Source organism: Drosophila ficusphila, unplaced genomic scaffold, assembly GCF_018152265.1.
Source record: "Drosophila ficusphila isolate 14025-0441.05 unplaced genomic scaffold, ASM1815226v1 contig_198, whole genome shotgun sequence".
Classification (NCBI taxonomy): domain Eukaryota; kingdom Metazoa; phylum Arthropoda; class Insecta; order Diptera; family Drosophilidae; genus Drosophila; species Drosophila ficusphila.
In genome coordinates this window covers 6,819,181-6,838,268 of record NW_025064092.1, presented here as the reverse complement: position 1 = coordinate 6,838,268, position 19,088 = coordinate 6,819,181, and the positions used below count along the sequence as shown (strand labels likewise).

The 19,088-nt window shown below is 38.0% G+C and overlaps 1 protein-coding gene across 3 annotated transcripts in view; it reads right to left on the bottom strand.

Annotated features, from left to right (window-relative positions):
- LOC108102211 (neuropilin and tolloid-like protein 1) overlaps positions 1-19,088 on the bottom strand; it is a 92,109-nt gene that overhangs the window by 55,341 nt on the left and 17,680 nt on the right. The window lies entirely within an intron of this gene.

The following is a 19,088-nucleotide window of genomic DNA, read 5'->3' as shown; positions in this document are numbered from 1 at the left end:
GGAATGCATCCTTTGGGGTGGGCGGTGTCGGTGGGTTAAGGGCTCTGCGGGTTAAGGGCGGCCAAGGGGTGGCTAAGGGGTGCCACCACCAAAGGTAACATACACATATTTTTTGTCGAGCTGACGGCATCTCTCCCCGTGTGTTTGTGTGAGTATGTGATATCCTGCATTGCGAAAATGCGGCATAAAAATTCATTTTATTGCTTACGTTTTCGTATTGTGCCGCTACCACGCCTTGGACAGCGGGGCAGCTAAGGGTTAAGGGGTCGTATGTCTTAGGTGCACCTCGGAATTATATATGAGCACGTTGGAGCAACAGTTTTTGTCCCAGTAACGGCTTTGAAAAATTTACAACACAACACAGTATTTGAATACCCTCTGCAGAAAATAATAAAAAGTATTGCAGTTGAGTTGCCAAAAAGCCTTTTAGGTAATATCAAGTGCGGATTTGGGTGCATTTAAAGAGATTACAAATCGCAAAACAGCATTAAAAACGTTATATGTTGCCAGAGTAATTTAATAAAATTTAATCAATAGAATTGAAAGTATTTTATTCAAAACAAATTTGAAATTAATCAGTTTTATGCTGTGGGCTGTTCAATAAATATCACGCGTTTGTTGGCCGATCAATCAAAAGCTTGCGATCTCGTTGCTAGTCAAAATGCGAATGCCTGTTTATTGTGTGTATGCATATATCCTAACAACATGTTGCTAAAGCTTAGGGATAATTTACAGATATGCTTATAGATAATTATGTTATGTGTATTTACAAATGTGTGATGTATACATAGGTGCTTATATATATTTGTATGTATATGTATACTACTTATCTCCTACAACTCGGCCTATCCTGACTGGAGTGCTCCTGAACTCCAACATCATCTTCTTTATGTGCCTCTGTCCTCAACCAAGGCTTCATATTGGCCACTGCCCACACTCCTTTATAAGGTATCCTTGACTGTTGGAAATTGTCTACATCTTCCAATATATATCTATCATTTTTCAAAATCTTACTTATTTTATACGGTCCTTTATATTTTGGTACAAGTTTTTTACATATCCCTACATTAGTGTCAAAATTTTTAATCATTACTAAATCTCCTTCTTCATATTTATGTGGTTCTTTTCTCTTTTCATCCACAGCTTTTTTATTATATTCTTGTAATTTTTCTTGGTGTACTCTAGCCGTTTCTCGTATTTCTTCTATATTTCTATCTTCCGTTACTCCATTCAGTTCTTCCAATTCCTCTTTTAGTTTGTCTATTTCTTTACCTCTTTGCGTTACTCCAAATAGCATTTTGCTTGGGTGCTGTTTTATTGATCTTTGAACTGTATTATTAAGTGCATACTCTACTTGTTCTAATACCATATCCCAATGTAACCCTTTCTCTGAATTTACTAGTTTTGCGATCATTGGTCCCAATATACGGTTTACCCTCTCCACTTGCCCGTTTGCTTGGGGAGATCCTGTGGCAATTTTAACATGTTTGACTTCATTTTGTTCTAGAAACTTTTCAAAATCATCTGACGTAAAACAGCTACCCCTGTCTGATACAATACACCGTGGTCTACTATATGCCCTAAAATAGTCTTCCAATGCTATCTTCACCTCCTTTGTACTTGTTGTTTTTGTTGGATATAAACGGACAAACTTTGTGAAACCATCGATCACCACAAAAATATGCTTGTTGGGTCTACCTTTGTCCACAGGACCATAATGATCAACATGAACTACTTGAAATGGCTTAGTCTCTTTTGGTATATTATTTAAGAAACCCTCTTCCCTTCCACTCTTTGCTGAATATGCAATACATTTAAGGCAGTTGTCTACATGGCGTTTAGCTTTATTTTTCATGTGAGAAAACCAATAACTTTTCAATATAATTTCGATCATTTTATTCACTCCAATATGTCCTAACTCATCATGATATTTGTACAGTACATGTCCTTCCATTTCCTCCGGTACTGTCAATAGCAAGCTACCACTATCTGTCTTCCTATAAATAACTCCATTTCTCATTTCAAAATGCTTTTGCTCAGACTGTTGCAAACTATCTCTAATTCTTTTTATTTTTTCATCTTTACTTTGACAAATTATTAAACTTTCTTCAAAAGTGTTAGTATCTATGGCTAATACCTCTACACACCTGCTTAGTGCATCTACATGCTGCATCCTCTTGCCTGGTCTGTGTTCTGGAATGTAATCGTAGTTCTGTAGTTCAAGGACCCATCTATCAATTGCTGGACTTAATATTTTTTTATTCAAAGCCAATGTTAATGCATTGCAATCTGTTACTAGCTTAAAATGTATACCTTGAAGATATATTCTGAAACGTTGCAACGCATTCACTATAGCTAGCATCTCTAGCTTAAAACTCTCGTACCTAGACTCAGCTTCTGTCGTTCGTTTTGAAAAATAAAATACCGGATGTAACTTTCCATCAACTTTCCGTTGCATCAAAATCGCTCCAAATCCTAAAGAGCTAGCATCACAGTGCAATTCAGTCTCATCAGCAGGGTTATATAAGGCTAAAACTGGTCCTTCTAAAAGATTTTTCTTTAATAATTCAAAGCACTCAAGTTCTTCTAATCCGAATTTAAACTCTCTATCTTTTTTTATCAAGTCATACAGTGGTTTTGCTTTTGTCGAGAAATCTTTAACAAAACGTCGAAAATAGGAGCATAAACCCAAAAACTTTGAACATCTCTTGCTTTCTTTGGTACCGGGAAATCACTGACTGCTTGCACTCCCTTATCATCTGGTTTTATTTCTCCTCCTGTCACTATATATCCTAAATACTTAATTTCCGATTGTAAAAATTCACACTTATCTAGTCTCAACTCCAACTTATTCGCGACCAATCTTTTGAACACCTCCTCTAATACTTTCATATGGCTGGTACTGCTCTCTGTTGCTATTAAGATATCATCCATATACACTAATAGTTCTCCTGACTTTATCATATCTGCAAAGACTTTATTCACAAATCTTTGAAACACTGCTGGAGCATTTCTTAACCCAAACGGCATTCTGAGCCATTCATACTGTCCTAACGGGGTTGTAAAAGCAGTGTACTTAACTGAGTCTTCATGCATAAATACATGAAAGTACCCATTTCGTAAATCTAGTTTTGTAAAAAACTTTTTTCCTGCCAGCTTATCAATCAGATCATCTATAAGTGGTGACGGGTAGTTATCTTTCAACATACTTTTGTTAAGAGTTCGGTAATCAACACACATTCTTGGTTCACCATTCTTCTTTTTACCAATACAATTGCAGATGCATACTCAGAATCGCTCTCTCTAATAAATCCCTTTGCCAGATACACATCAATTAATTTTTGAACCTGTTCTTTTTCTACATACGATAGCCTTCTAGGAGAATAATGAAATGGTTTTATATTGTCAAAATTTAGTTTCATTTCCCACTTAATTTCTGGTAATTTTGGTCTGCTTGCATTTTCATAACATTTTTTAAATAAACATTGCAATTGATTGCTTAAACTCTGACTACAATTTTTTCCAACACACAATTTTACCTCATCTTTAGCCTCAGGATATTCAATTGGTAGCATCTCAAACAAATTTACATTATCTTCATTTTTAATAGTTTCAGAAACATATTCATCCGTTGTACACTCATTTTTCTGACATTCATCTGTTAAACATTCATTTTTAAACCACTCATTTAAATTACTCTCATTCTCTTTATATTCATTATTTACACCTTTCTTTTTTATGCACTCATTTGGTAAACACTCATTTTTTTCAAACTCTAAACAATCTTTTGCAAACCGCTCATTTTCTTTAAACTCTAAACTCTCATTTTCTAAACACTCATTTTCTAAACACTCATTTTCTAAACACTCATTTGGTAAACACTCATTTTGGCACTCTTTGTCTAACTTTATACTTTGTAACTCATCTGTCTTATAATTTGGAATTTCAGGGCACTCCATTTGTATATATTCTTTATCATTGATTATTGAACTTGTCAATTTATAATTAAATGCTTTAATAAAATTTCTTCCTAACACTGCATCATAACTCATCGATTGGTTTGCCACGACAAACATTTCAATTTCAATTTCTCTATATTTACCAGGCATAAAACAAATTATTTTATCGAAGATATTTAATTTACTTTTATTTATACCAAAGAAATAAGAATTTTGTTCATAATTTTTAACAGGTTTTTCAAAAACATCAAAATTGAAATGATTTTTCAGATCGTCAAAATTATCAAAATTAACATTTGTCTTTTCACATTGATTAACATTATTATTGTATTTTTTAAAATATTCACTTAAACATGATATTTTTATGAAGCTGATCGGGCTCCCTGAATCGATGAGACACGCTGCGAAAATGCTAGTATTAATTTTTGCTTTAAATTGTAACTTAAAATACCTTACAAATTCGTTGGTCGACTTCTTCTTCTGATCACATGTAGCAATGCGATGATCTAAGCTGCCACATCCATAACAAGCCCCGTATTCTCTCTTTGGTTTTCGGCACTCTGCTGCGACGTGGCCCAAGGAGTTGCAATTATAGCAGCGGATTGCTGCTTTTAAACGCTGCCCATCGCCTTTCGCCTTCTCCAAATTCACCGATGTCGTTGCCTTCTTCGGGAGTGTTATTTTTTCAAATGCTTTCAGCATCTGAGCCGGCTGCTTGAAACACTGCATGTGTGCCTGCTGACGTAGATGGTCGTCTGGGATGCCCTCTATAATGTTGTCCAGGAGTTCTTCTTCATCCAACTGAATTTGTGAGGCCAGCGAAATTTTTTGGTGATAATACGCGGCAAAATTCTCCTCTACGAGCCAATTGCGTTTCTCAAACTGCCGTCTCAAGCACATCTTGTTTTGTTTTGTGCCGAATTTTGCCATCATTTGATTTAAAATTTCGTTTATTGAGAAACTGAGTCGGTCATTGGTATCGTACAACCAGGTTAGTGCTTCGCCCTTCAACTTCGTCATGATCAGCAGCCGCAACATGTTGTCGTCTAGGTTGTGTATTTCAGCAACAGTTTTAAGCTGTGCAACCCAAATGTTGACTGGCGACTTGTTGCCAAACTCTGGCAACATGTCTTTGATGATGTTTAGCGACACAGAGCTAGCACTCATCAGCATCATGCTCTCCTTGTTTCCTGCTCCCACTGGTTCTCGCTCTTTTTCGGTATTTTTCAATCCTTCATTCTCCTCTAGTAACTGTTCCATTTTTTTCTTTAATTTCTGTAGTTCGTCATTCTGGCTACCCACTTCGTCTGCTTCTATCTGCTCGTTTTCCATTTTACTCGCACGCAATTCCTCGCAAGTCCAAATTTCGTTGTTGCTGGCGTCGTTATTCTTGGCGTTGCTGCACGTCGGCGCCTGATCGTCGCCTGTTGTGAAATTCTCACTTTGTTCTTCCATTTTTTGTTCAGCTTCTTTTCGTTGTTCTTCCTGAAGCAATTTCACAACTAACGGCGGTTGGCTACCTCGAATCGAAATTGGGACTCGATTTATGCGGGCAACTAATGTAGTTTTAGGACCCTTTGTGGATAACTTAAGGTGGCCCAGCCAATTTTTTAACTGTTCAACTGAGTATTTTCTTGGGTCCACACCTTTCATACCACACACTTGCAAATTGTTCTTTAAACACTTTTAGGATGGTGGAAGAAAAAAGAAAATCGCACTTTTTGTAGGTTTTGGGTATTTATCCCACTTCTGAGATTGTGGGCTGTTCAATAAATATCACGCGTTTGTTGGCCGATCAATCAAAAGCTTGCGATCTCGTTGCTAGTCAAAATGCGAATGCCTGTTTATTGTGTGTATGCATATATCCTAACAACATGTTGCTAAAGCTTAGGGATAATTTACAGATATGCTTATAGATAATTATGTTATGTGTATTTACAAATGTGTGATGTATACATAGGTGCTTATATATATTTGTATGTATATGTATACTACTTATCTCCTACAATGCTTGGCTCCTTGTTTTCCATATTTATATAACCATAAAAAACCAATTATGATTAAGTTAACCAGGAATAAAAAGATGTTCCATTGCCAGGGTACGCATTTATAGGCCAACCCATAAACATTTCTGCACTTCAGTGCACACAAACTGCCGGATACGATCGTAAGGAAGAAGAGGAAGTGGATGTGGATGTGGAAGTGGAAGTGGGGCATTTAAATCCTTCCCTAATCGATTTTCGGGCCCACATGCAGGAGCGCCTTCAGGTTACCAACTGGCGACAGGCCACTTGCCACTTTGCTGAATCCGGCGACAAACCAGAGCGCCACATTACGCATACGCATACGCACATTACGCATACGCAGCGTGGGTCGCCCTGTTCCGTCCTGTTTCCCGGAGTGCTCATGCATATGCAAAGGATGCGGACGAAGGGCGAAAGCGAAAGCGAGAGCGAGAGCGTGTGGGTGACACTGATAAGCGCATTAAGGACCCCAACTCCATTGGCTTTCGCAGGCCATTCGAAATTGGCAGCACACTCGATTTGGTGTGCCATCTTGGGGTGATAATTGCGACCGACCGAAGTCGATAAGGTCAAAGGTTGCCAAGAGGTCCAAAGAAATAGGCAAACAATGGCCAAAGGAAAATTGGCAAGAGCCAAAGTTCAGAGGACAGCACCTGCACACAATTGGAAACGGAGTTATGACCGAGACAAACAAGGCGACACTGAACGAAAAGTTCTAGGAGAAGATTGCTTGATTAAACCGAAATTGGAATTACAGAAATGAATTAAAATTATACCCTTTTATGGTAAGTCAGTAAGTAATAAATTAAGATATTGTATGTTGTTTGTAAGAATTTATATTAATGCCTTAAACTAATATATAGTTAATGGTTATGGGTTATATATCATAGTTGATATTAGATTATGACCAGGCATCCCAAATATTATTTAATTATCCCAAATGTTTCCTTTTTCAGTGAGCAGACGACGTGGAGGGGAAAACTTTTCCTGGGGGGAGTTTTGCGCCGACTCATGTGCCATGAAAATTGTTTTCATTTCCAATTCCAATTATTATTTTTATGTGCATTCATTGTCCGAGGGCCACGCATGACTTTATAGCCAAAAAGCTGAGTCAGCGGTGAGGGGAAAAGAAAAGAAATGAAAAAGAATAAGAAAAATAGAAACACGCTCCGCTCCGAGTCCACTGTACTTGATTAATTTGAACAAGTTCCCCCCGCTTTCCATCTCAATTACCTACTTTATATTAACAGCGCTGTTTCACTCTTGACTGGCCACCAAAAGCGGCCGCCCATCCTCCGATTTGCTGGATGCCATGACTTCATGCCTCGTACGTGTCGCCGCGAGGAGCTGATGACTAGGTCCTTGGAATTGAAACAAATTCGAACATGGCCCTGGCAAAATGGCAAAACCTGCCCCGTCACATCTACATAAAGTAACAACGGCAACAACAATTACTGCCCATGAAAGCCAGCCGAAGAATCTGTTGACATGCCCATGGAACCGAAATTAAGTGCACCGTGGTTCTGGGATAATTATAATGAGAGTTCTACATCTCAAGATCTGAAAATCCCTTTTAATATCATTCCATTTGAATTTCTTAGAAATACTCTTTATACTGTAAGTTATAATGATTTGTATTCACATGCCTATTTGCCTTATATTATTTTAAAGAACTCTACATGAAAATTGAATATAATCCAAATTTTTTTGTTCTTTAATTTGTATTTATATATATATATATTTATACATCCACATTACGTTTAATATTTAGGACACTTCAAGTAAAAGCTAAGAGATTGCTTTTATATTTTGTAGGGCAACTTAAATGGAAGCAAAAAAAATATTCAAAATATTGTATTTTTATCTTTAAAAAGCTCGTTATCGAGTAAATTATTGAATATGTTTTTAATAAAAGTTTAACTCAGCTTAAATGGTATTTATAATACTGATATTCAGTTGTCAATGTTAGAGAATGAAAACATTGCTTAAAAGGTAACAAAAATTAAACGTTTGCTGCCTTCTGTGAGGTCTGTGTGCAGTGCTACAGAATTAGTTAATTCACAGCATGTTTCGGAGTAGGTTAGGCTCAGCTGAAACTGTTATAGTTGCCCCTCCACAAACAGGCGACACTTTCCGATTGGCGGGGAGCAAAGTTCACCTTGAGCTAGTCGTTATAGTGTCGCCCTCGAGAGTGTTAAAGTTTTATTTACCGGTCCCACTTCGGGCACTCCTTGACTTTTGGGGCGCACTCGAGGGCTGGGCTCCGCAACCACTGTGCGCTTAAGAGGCGTTGAAATTAGCCCGGCCCCACCACCCAGCAGCACACCACCATCTCCGCACCAGCAGCCTACTCCCCGCACCACCCAGCACCACCAGCCCACTCCGCGCACCACTGAAAAGCAACCACGGCGTGGCACCACCACCCACCCCCCAGCGAATTCAGCGCCGCCATCTTCATCTTCATTGTCGTCCTGCGACGACGGCGCTGCTCAAGTGGCGCTAGATAAATGCTGAATTCATGTCTGGCGGGCGCCCAACATTATTAGATGGGTGGTTAGGCAACGGCCGCCCACTCCACGGCCTTGGGAACACACGCTTTAGTGCACATTAAGGCTTGTTTACGAATTTCCTTCAAACACGAAATTAATTTGTAAAATTTCGAAACGGAACGAAAAGGGAAGGGGAAGGGGAAGGGGAATGGCGGAGGGGGTGTGGGGTATCCCGATGTGGGTGGCACTTTAATTAGTGGCCTGGCCCACACGCTGCTTTCCATCTGCCAGGATTGCCCAGGACAACCGGCCGACTGGTGTTGTTGTTATTTAGCCAGCTTGCAGAAATTCCCAACCTCAATGGCCCAAAAGGACGACAGCATATTGGCCACGTTTCGCATTCCAGTGTCTTAATCTGATCTCTTTTTTTTCTGCTTTTCTTTTTTCTTTTTCCTTTTTTTTTTTGGGTTTTTTTGGGGCGGGTCCTTTTATTTTTTGGCACGCACTGCACTTTTATCCAATTTGTATTTTTAGCAGAGTGCGGGGAGTGGGACGAAAGGACGCAGGAAAGGACAAAATCCTCGAGACCAAGGAGCAGACCTCAAAATCATGATTGATTTGATTTTATTAAAGCAAAGATATTCGTGGCATTTCATGTGTCATTATTTCAATACTCCGCTTGTCAATCATCGTCGGATATACGAGAAGTCGTTCATAAATTTTTCGGGAGATCGGAGACAATCGATTTGCGAGTGACAAATGCAATATGATTAAATGAATCAGTTTATATATCAAGCTCCTGTTAGACAGCGTAATAAATATGCCAGTCGCTCTGGCCTTCTTACAAACAGATTTCTGGGTATATATTTTCGTTTCTGTTTGTCTGTTGCCTTGGCTCTTCTTGAATTCCAGATTCCCTTCGACTTTGTCTTTCTGTACTCGATTTTATTTCCCTCCCCCTCCCAGCCGATGGTTGTCTCCGCTTTGATTTGCTGCCTTCCTCTGCTTCTCTGGCTTGCCACTGACTTAAGCCAAATTTTCTATGAAACGGCAAACGCCCTGAATAACAACAACCAGAGCCGTTCAAGTTGCAAAGCTCAAAAGGCAACATCCAGAAGGGATAACAAGGCGGGTGCAACGGAGGAGAAGAGTCTGGAAAAGTTTGAAGGGATAATCTCAATATGTCGAGAACGTTTCGTCTGGGATTATAAGTTTGCGATATGCATATGCATGAGCACTCTCGATCATCTGAAGGAAATCAGAAGAAAGTAGTTGCAGCTGCAAAAGGATAAACATTTCCAAGCCACAAATTCATATATAAATAAATCCATCTGTTTACAAGATAGGTATTATCGGAAATCAATGAAGTAGATATAACTCTTTTTACTGTTCAAGTTATTGCTTTGCTCTAAAAATGTTTAAAATATGAGGCATTAAATACATAGCAAATATTGTATTGTTATAATCTCAGGCCCGAATGGGATATTTATATTAATAATTAATAGGGCAAACCTTTTTAGCTTACTAAACGTTTAAAGGACTTCAAAGGCGAACTAACAAATAAATGAATTGATTAGCAATTCCCTCGGGTTGGTTCTTAAGTGAAGACCAATTATATTTGCTTTAGGTTACGCAAACTTTTCCCAGAAATTTCCGCAATAGCTCAAAGAGAAAAAATTCATAAAAGAAATTACTTCTCTGCACACTTGTTTTTAAATATATATTCATAAATACATGCCAGTTGGTCAAACTTTTTGCTTATTATGCTTGGCATAAAGAATAAGAATGTTTATGTATGTGCTGGTAGTGCATGCATACATAGTGGTATTATATAAAATTCTATATGCCACAGTTGTTGGCAATATTTTAGAAACCAGAATAATATAATATTTTATAAACGCTAAAAAAATAAAAAAGAAGATATCCTTATGCTTGTAGTTATAAAAATTCTTCTTTGGTAGCAACTTCTATTCCTCCATATATACATGTATCCATGTTCATTGTATATGCTATTTTTTCGACCTCTGCTGTGGATATTCATGTATATACTGTAGCCATTTTGGTGGCTTAGCACTTGGTTCGAGTTTTTGGCTAATTCAGGCGTCTTGGCACGCCGAATGCTTCATTAAAAGCAGAAGAGTATGGGAAAGGGGAAAATGGGAAATGGGAAATAGGAAATGGAAAATGGGATCTTGGGGAACCAGCGAGCGGGTTCTTGGGGATAGAGTCTTTAAAGCCTCGCCAGCCATTTATCAACTGATAGCCAAGTCCTGCGTGTGCCGAGCATAAAAACTAACTTTTAGCTACTTAAAGTGAACTTAAAAACATGAAACAACTCCCCAGTGAGCTGCTCTCCCCAAAGCCAAGACAAGGCGACATGACGCGAAAGAGACGGGTGATAGGGGCGACGAAAGAGACGGCAATAGTGGCGCGGAGCACTGTTTTTCGGGCGGCAAAGTTTCAGTTTGAGTCAATACCAGCAGCATACGGAAAGATAAACTGGGAAAAAATATAACAAAGAGAATTAAAGTATCAAAAAGTGAAAACAGCATTAATGGTTAATCCTGTTTAAACAGCGCACAAACTAACAATTTAAACAAATCAGTTACACAAAAGAATTAAAAAATTAAATAACTTTTTAATAATAATATTGCTTACATTAAGTGGGAAGCTACTTTTTGCTAAGAAAATTAATTTACAGGAAAGCTATGTGAAAAATGTTTTCCGAATTATTAAACAATCCGTATGTTTTTATGAATATTAAAAATCTTAAATATAAACAGAAACTTTTGCTGAAACCAAAATAAAATATACAAATATTTCCCACATAGTATTCAAGTTCAATTAAGTTCAATAATTTTTCTAAAAATCTTAATAATGTTTAAAAATCCTTCAAAATTGCAGCACTGTCTAGTAACTCAAACATATTGTTTAATCTTGCAGAAAATCATTTTCCCCAGTGAAAGGACTCGTGAAGTGAAGAAGGGCCACAGGACAACAGACGGGGAACGATGTTGGGAATTCTCTATTTCGAGGCTGCCCTCGTGGACACGTTGAACGTTTCCAAATTCAATTTGCAAAAGTTGAAAGCTAATGACGACGCCCGAAACTAAGTGGCCACTTGATTTGACTCGAATGCCAGGCAAAAATAGCCAGCGTCCCAGCGTTTAGAAAACCCCGTTCGCTTTCCCGCTAGTCCGCTTTCCCGCTTTTCCGGGAAATGTGCTTCGTTGCCCGTTTCCGGCTAAGTGCAGGTTTAAACTTGTCAAACGGCTGCGATCCGAATGGCAGCCGTGGGTGAAAAGCCCTTAACCCCTTCTCAATACTTTTCCCCCGTCCGCATTTTCCATTTCCACACATTCCAGCTACTACCATCAATTTCTTATTCGTTGCCTTTTAATAAATGATTTCGCTGCGAGCAAAAGAGTCCACCGAGCCGTTGGACACTCCTCAACTCTTCAACTATACACTATCCACTGCTCGTCTCTCCATTCCGCCCACTTCACTCACACACCCTCAATCACCTGCATGACATTCGGAAAAGTTTTTACCTCTCGCTTTTTCCGCTCGACTGAAATATGAAGTTCTGCCAATAATTTTTGGCTGTAAGCGAAAAATGCACTCGGTGACACGGCAGAAGCTCAGAAGAAGGGATACTGTCCAGTAATGGCCATAATGGAAACAGTAAGAAAATAAATAATAGCTGAAACAACAGGCAGTAAAGGGCAAGATACAAAGCTATAGTGGCTGTGAAATTATTGGCGTCGAAAGGATTGGCCGTCATCAATAAGATCCTGAAATCGGAAAACTACAATGAACCACCAAAAAAATTTAGATATTGGTCTCCTTTTTGTTATATAGGTACAATAAATTATTAAAACTTTTTCTGTTTCAGTTTTTTTCTGGAAAAACAGAAACTAAAGGGTTTTTTTATACACTATGCAAATTAATAGTAATTGATAACAAATTAAAAAAGGTGCATTCTCAATAGAAATCTGTGCATATAAAATAATAAATAGTGTGGTAAAAATTATAATTATAACATTTCAATAACATAAAAATATAATTTTACAAATTTTGCATATACCTAATCAAGTTTTAAATATTATAGAAGAATAATCAATTGTACTAATTTATAATAATTTAATCCATAATTTATCCCTTACAGTAAATAGCTGTCGGTAGTCGAAAGCTAATCTCATAATTATCAAATTAACTGACATCCGCCCTTGACACTTTTCCAGCTTTTCCTCTTTTTTCCGCTCCTCGAAGCCCTCGAAAATGATTCGAACATGGTAAAATTACCCATAATTGTCATCGCTTTTTTGCTGCCTTCATTCGGGGGACCTTTTTGCCGGTTCGTTCATCATGTCGTTGGGATCTTCATAACCACTTTGGGTGACTTTTGTTCCGAGTCAACAGCATGGAATGGTTGCAGTGTGAAAAATTCATTTAAGCAGTCGCTAAACTCCGGCATCATATATCATCCTGGACAGAGGAGAAACCGGGACCACAAAGCGAAAGGCCACAGGACGAAGGGCTGAGCAGCGGACCAAGGCAAAGAAACGGTGAAATTGGCAAGGAGCCCGGCGAACCCAAGGAGGATGAGCCACCTCATCCTCATCCCCATCCTCATCCTCGCCTGACTATATCCTTGTGGCCACGCTCAGCGCGCCTAGTTCATAAATCATTAGGCTCGATTGTCTGGCTAACACGCTCTGCTCCTACTACTCTCCCACTGCACTAAGAAAAAATTTAGGTTTTATCTGGCAATAACAAGTTTTTATAAGTAACAATCACAGAAGTGTGTTAATCAATAGTTTGATTTATTCAAGAAATTTCTGTAATTGTCAGACAAAGTAAAGATAAGAGAAGACTCGAATCATAATTTAAAAACTAGTAAAACGCATTAAATGTAACATTAATTTGTATATTATCTGTATGTGAATTTTTTTAAATTTTTTTTTATGTATACTTGTATATTATTGAACTCTCTATTTAGAAATTTTTCTAAAATATTCCATTCTATATAAATTAATTTATTTGGTTATATTTTTAAAATGTTGCGCTTAGATGTATAATTTGAAATAAAATCTTTTTGAAGTAAAATTTGTATATCTCTTAAAAGAATATTCTCCTTCATTCCCAACATTTTCTTACTTAAAAGACTGAATAAAAACTAAGTTTCCCTATTTTCCTCTCCGTGCAATTCTCATGCTGCCCTGGCACACACTAAATTAATAAAGCATTTTGCTATCTCCCGCAGTTCCATTCCCGACCCCCGAAAAAAATAACCGAGAAAGCAGAATCCAAAGTAATAAGAAAGGTAAGCCCCAAAAATTGCAGCTTCAAAAAAGATAATAAGCAATGAATTATCCTACACGCAACGAATTTCAAAATCAACCTGAACTACAGCCAACCTTGCGTACAGGTACGTACAGCTATATCCCCGACTACATATGTAGATGTGTGTGTCCTTTGGAATTTATCGCACGTTACGCCTGATGCTGAGAGTTGTAATTTTTCATGAACAACCCGGGGAACACGCAAGTGGAAAACGCTGAGCGAGATGAAGATGGAGGGTCGCACAGGCCTCAAGGAACAACGGGGGAGGGGATGTAAGGAAAAGGAGGGGGAAAGGGAGAAGGGGGGGGAGTAGATGGATATGGACAGGCACCAGGAGTTGGAGATGGAGCGACAGTGCCTCACATGACTGACAAACGATCCAAGGCAAAGTGACGCCAGTCGACCACCAGACAAATGTTTACAAATCATTGTTTTCCATGGGATGTGCATGTATTCTATTATATAGATATGCTAGCAGTGCAACTTTTGATTTAAAGACAAACGCCCAAAAACTGAGACACTAAATATAAAACCTATACATGTGCTAAAACTACTGAGTATCTAGTATTATTAGTATTAGTATCTTATTCACGAATTTTATAGTTCCAACCTCCTTTAAAATGTTTCTAAAATAAACACATTCTTTTTAAATTCTCTTAAAAAGTTTTACCCCACCATCGTATTTTTTTTTTATTATTTTAAACAAACTTCTATAAAAAACTATCTTACTTAAATAACTCAACTTCACATGACTTAGGTTTCCATCAAACAACCACTGACACTTTGGTCGCCTTTTCGCATATGTAAGCAAAACAGGTGCGTTAGTAAGTGTTCGCACGTGTCTGTGTGTGGTTGTGTGTGGCTGTGTGTGGCTTTGTGCGACTATGTGTGACTGTGTGTGACGACAACAAACTTCATGAAAAGGATAAGCTGAGCGAACAACTCCACACGCGCGCACATAATGCAAGATTAATTTCTGATGTCGTTATAAATAAAAGCCCGAGTATTTTATAGCCACCCTTTGCAGGGGGGAAAAAAATGGCAAAAGCATACCCAACAAACGACCCCCGCTGCCCGCGAAAGTCCAATGGAATTTACAATCGCTGGACACACATGCATAGAAGAGTTAGGTAATATGGGGCGTATACGCAATGCCAATGGACAGCATGCAAAATGGGCGGCAGACCAAAACCAAAACCAAAGTCAACGGCCACAAGAATAATGTTGCATTTTATTTCTCCCAACAGTAATTCGCGGACGGAACGGTTTTTGCTCGCATAATCGGATTTGCACACACACAAACATCCACAGTTTTGGCCAAGTTCTGAAAGAGAGAGAGAGAGAAAGAGAGAGATGGCCAAGAGCCATCACATATTCCGCCAAATGACAAAACACATTTAAATGCGTTTTCTTCCATTCTCTTTGGCACTTGTCGGTCGTTCAGGGCCAACTCTCGAAATGGTTAACTAAGGAATGCATAATTGGTTCATTAAGGCGAAGGGCCAAAAGCATTCTTGTAAATTTTCCGACCATTTAGAAAAAACCCATTTTAACATAAATTGAGTGCAATAAAGTTGGCTGAAATGCAGTTGTGGTCTCGAAATTAAAGCAAAATAATATTAACAAGAAAAAGCGCTAGCATTGCAAATCGCACAAAAAAATCTAATTAATTTGAAAACTTTTTTTAAAAATTCATACAATATATAGAGTTCTCGCCCAACTGTTTTAATCTTTAAATTCAGAAACAATTTGATAATCAAACAGACACCGGCAAAGTTAAACCCATTAAAATTGATGCAGTTCTGGTCGGGTTATGATCGAGCAAATGGTTGGATTTTTGGGAAGAGAATTTGTACCACGAATCCCCATCTCCTCCTCGATTTTTCCCACTGGCCAAAACAATTTCACCGTCCGCTCGACGAGCATTAAAAATTAAAAACTACACACAAAATATAATTTCCACGAACGGCGGCCGGGAAATCCAATGAATTTTCAAATATATTGAAATGTGTGGTCAGTTTATGGAAAGACTGGCGGGGCGGAATGTGTGCATTTTTGGAGGAGGTTGATAAACCGTTTGTCTGGGCAATTATAAATGCATAAATGAATATGGCGCAGCGGGTTACAAGCAACAATTTTTCACGCCACATTTGCGAATTATTATCCCAGATACACAGCTACGATTATACATGTGTACAAAGACTAATGAAATTTTCCAGGTGCTAACTGAATTGGCTGATGGCTGATGGAGGGTTGGATGGAGAGGATGGGAGGGGAGGGGAAGGTGTGTGGAGCAGGTATTCATTCAATTAGCCAGAGTGAGGATATACATCAATGTTCCCAGCTGGCCCAACTTTCTCCGCCCCCTTTTCCCATCTCCATCTCCACCCTTTCTCCAGCTCGCCCTTTACTCTGCCTAGCCTCTTAAGTGGGTTGATGAACTGAAATGAGCGGGAAACGGAAAAAGTCAACAGAGAGAACAATTTTAGATCACCTACATCTTTTATTTAAATTAAGAGAAAAATATTGTTTGACTTATTGAAGAAGATAAATAACTAATCTAAAGAAACAGTCAAGCAGTCAAAAGCCTCTTACTTTAAATTGTAGAAATTGCAATTAGGAATTATAAGTAATCTGCGAAATTCCAAAATCAAAATAAGCCTATGATTAATATCCAATAAAATCCTATTGTGTTTTTTGAGTAGAATAACAACTCCCTACGAATTGGTGTCTTTGTTTTTAGTGTTCGGTATTAAAGGAGATAAAATAGGGCCAAAGCATCACCTGATGACCTGTAAGGCATATTCAGCACTTTTGGCCCATTGTCCGCTCCTCTGCCTCATTCTATCCCTTATAAACCTGTCCGCTCGGCTGGATAGAAGGACAATGTATTTAGCTTCTGCCTGGCTCCTCGGCTAGCCATTCATTTTAATGTCCTTGTTGGTGTTGTTGTTGCTTGCCCGGCCTGTTAGTCCTTCTAATTGTTGCCATTTTTGTTGCATTTCTCAATTTGTTTGCACACTTATCACATGAAGTTGTTGCCGTCTCGACTTTGCCCCCTAAAAATTGGTCGAGCAGTAGTTTCATTAGCTCTCTGCTGGCCAAGAGCCCTATGGAGCCACTTTAATTGAATGGGTCTGATGAATAACTGAAGAACATCATCGACTCGATATTGAGAGCATCAGTCACCAATCTTAAGAGTTGTTTAAGCTTCAGACTTTAAATGATAAAGTGTGATGGCTTTTATTAAAGAGGAAAACTAGGTATTTTGCAAGCCATTTACTGTTTTATAAATAGCTTTATGATAAGCAATCAAAAAGTAAATCAAATTTAATCCCCACATTTCCGTGGCCTATAATCCCACAAATATGAGTTGTTTATACAATTTTTCAACACTTTTTAACACCCATAAATTTGTACACATCCGAGAAATAACATATATCAAATAAAACCAACAACCAGCAAGGCAAAACTTCGACCAAACCAAACTCTTCAAACTTGTCAAAAAATAAAAAAAATATAAACAAAAAAAAAAACTTAGAGAGCGAGAAGTGCTCAGGACAACATTTTCGGCGCTTAGTCACGCACAAAACTTTTTTCGAATAATATTATCTGAAGAGGGGAAAAATAAAGTAAAGTAAAGTAAAAATAAAATAAAACTAAGGAAAAACAGATACTCAAAACGCCCACGCACCACGCCCACACGCTAAACAATTCAATTTGGGCGCCATAAAAAATGGCAAATGCGAAGAGGCGAGATGTAGATAAACTTGGTACAAAGAAACCAACAGATAAAAACTGAATGGACTCCAAATTTGTTTTGGGTTTGCCCCACAACTTGTCAATGTGTGTGTGTGTGCCAGTGTGTGTGTTTTTTTAAGTGGGCAAAAGTGCAGCAAATCGTTGCAAGTACCGCCAATCCAGTTCGGTTGAGTTTAATCCTCTTTTCTGTCCGCTGCCCAAAAAGTTTAATTGTTCGCCTTGGACTTGCGAAGTCCCTAAACCATCCAAAGCCACCCTATAACACCCTAAGCCACCCAAAGCCACCCACTTCGCACACTTTACGCGAGCGTTTTGTTGCTGGTATTGCAACATTTCAAGAAATAAGTAAACCCCAAAACAAATTTCAAACAAAACGCACAACACAAATAAATAGAATTGAGCCAAGTCAAAGCAAAAGCAGCGGAATCAAATAAAATAAAATGAAATGGGGTAAAATAGGAACGCACACAATGGGTATATAAATAAGAAAATATATGGGAAACAAATGCAAAATACCAGTTTGAAGTTAAGGTGAACGCGTGATCGCCAATTCCAATTTTTCAATATCTTATCTTTTCACTGCATGTTTCGTTTGCAAACATGGTCACATTAGTTTTGATAAAAGTTTATCGTGACACGATATTCATTAACGTTAACGATGTTCGCACAGTGCAAGGTCAAACCTAAAACTAAAAGTTAAATAAATTTCTAAAAGACGAGTCGATATCGTTTTCATAGAAATAACAACAGTTTAACTGTGAGATTAATTTGGAAGGAGATGTATTTTTTTGTTGCTATGAAAATCTGTGTTTTCCCCGTGATTTTTCGTGACACGCTGGCAACGCTTGTAAAATGCTGGAAAATTTGCATGCGAAAACGCGATGGCGACGTGGAAAAATGGAAAAGCTGCCACACGACAGCAACAACAAGTGAAGCAAAGGAACAACTGCAATTATTCAACAATTTGCAAGGCTTGCTGGTGGAAAAAAGGGGGCGTGGCAGGGCTGCAACGGCTGCAGGTGGGCGGCAAATGGAAGAAAAGTTCTTCAAACTTTCGCCATACAAAAGTGTGCACGAAATGTATGTGCAAACATTATACATACCTCTATATAGAAAATATATTTTCTTTATGTTTTTTATTGCTATTGTTGCGTTTGTTTTTATAGCAATTTTAAGAGAAACTTTAGACGAACTCTTTGTTGCCAATCATGAATTATAATAGCAATGAAAAATTGCATATGGAAGCAAATTGAAGTAAACAAAGGAATGTTTTTAAACGGTAACCCAAAACTTTTCAAAAGAAGGCACAAATAAAATCTATTGGCTCTACAACCATGGAATTTAATTGAACGTTACATAAAAAACGTTTGATTATGTATTTCATTCTTTGAAAATATAGCCACTCAATATTTCAGTGTACTTGTATCAACGCATTGCCAACTAATTGTTAGGGCTTAATACAAAATTTATGACTTGCAAGAAATATTTAAAACAATTTGTACAGATGA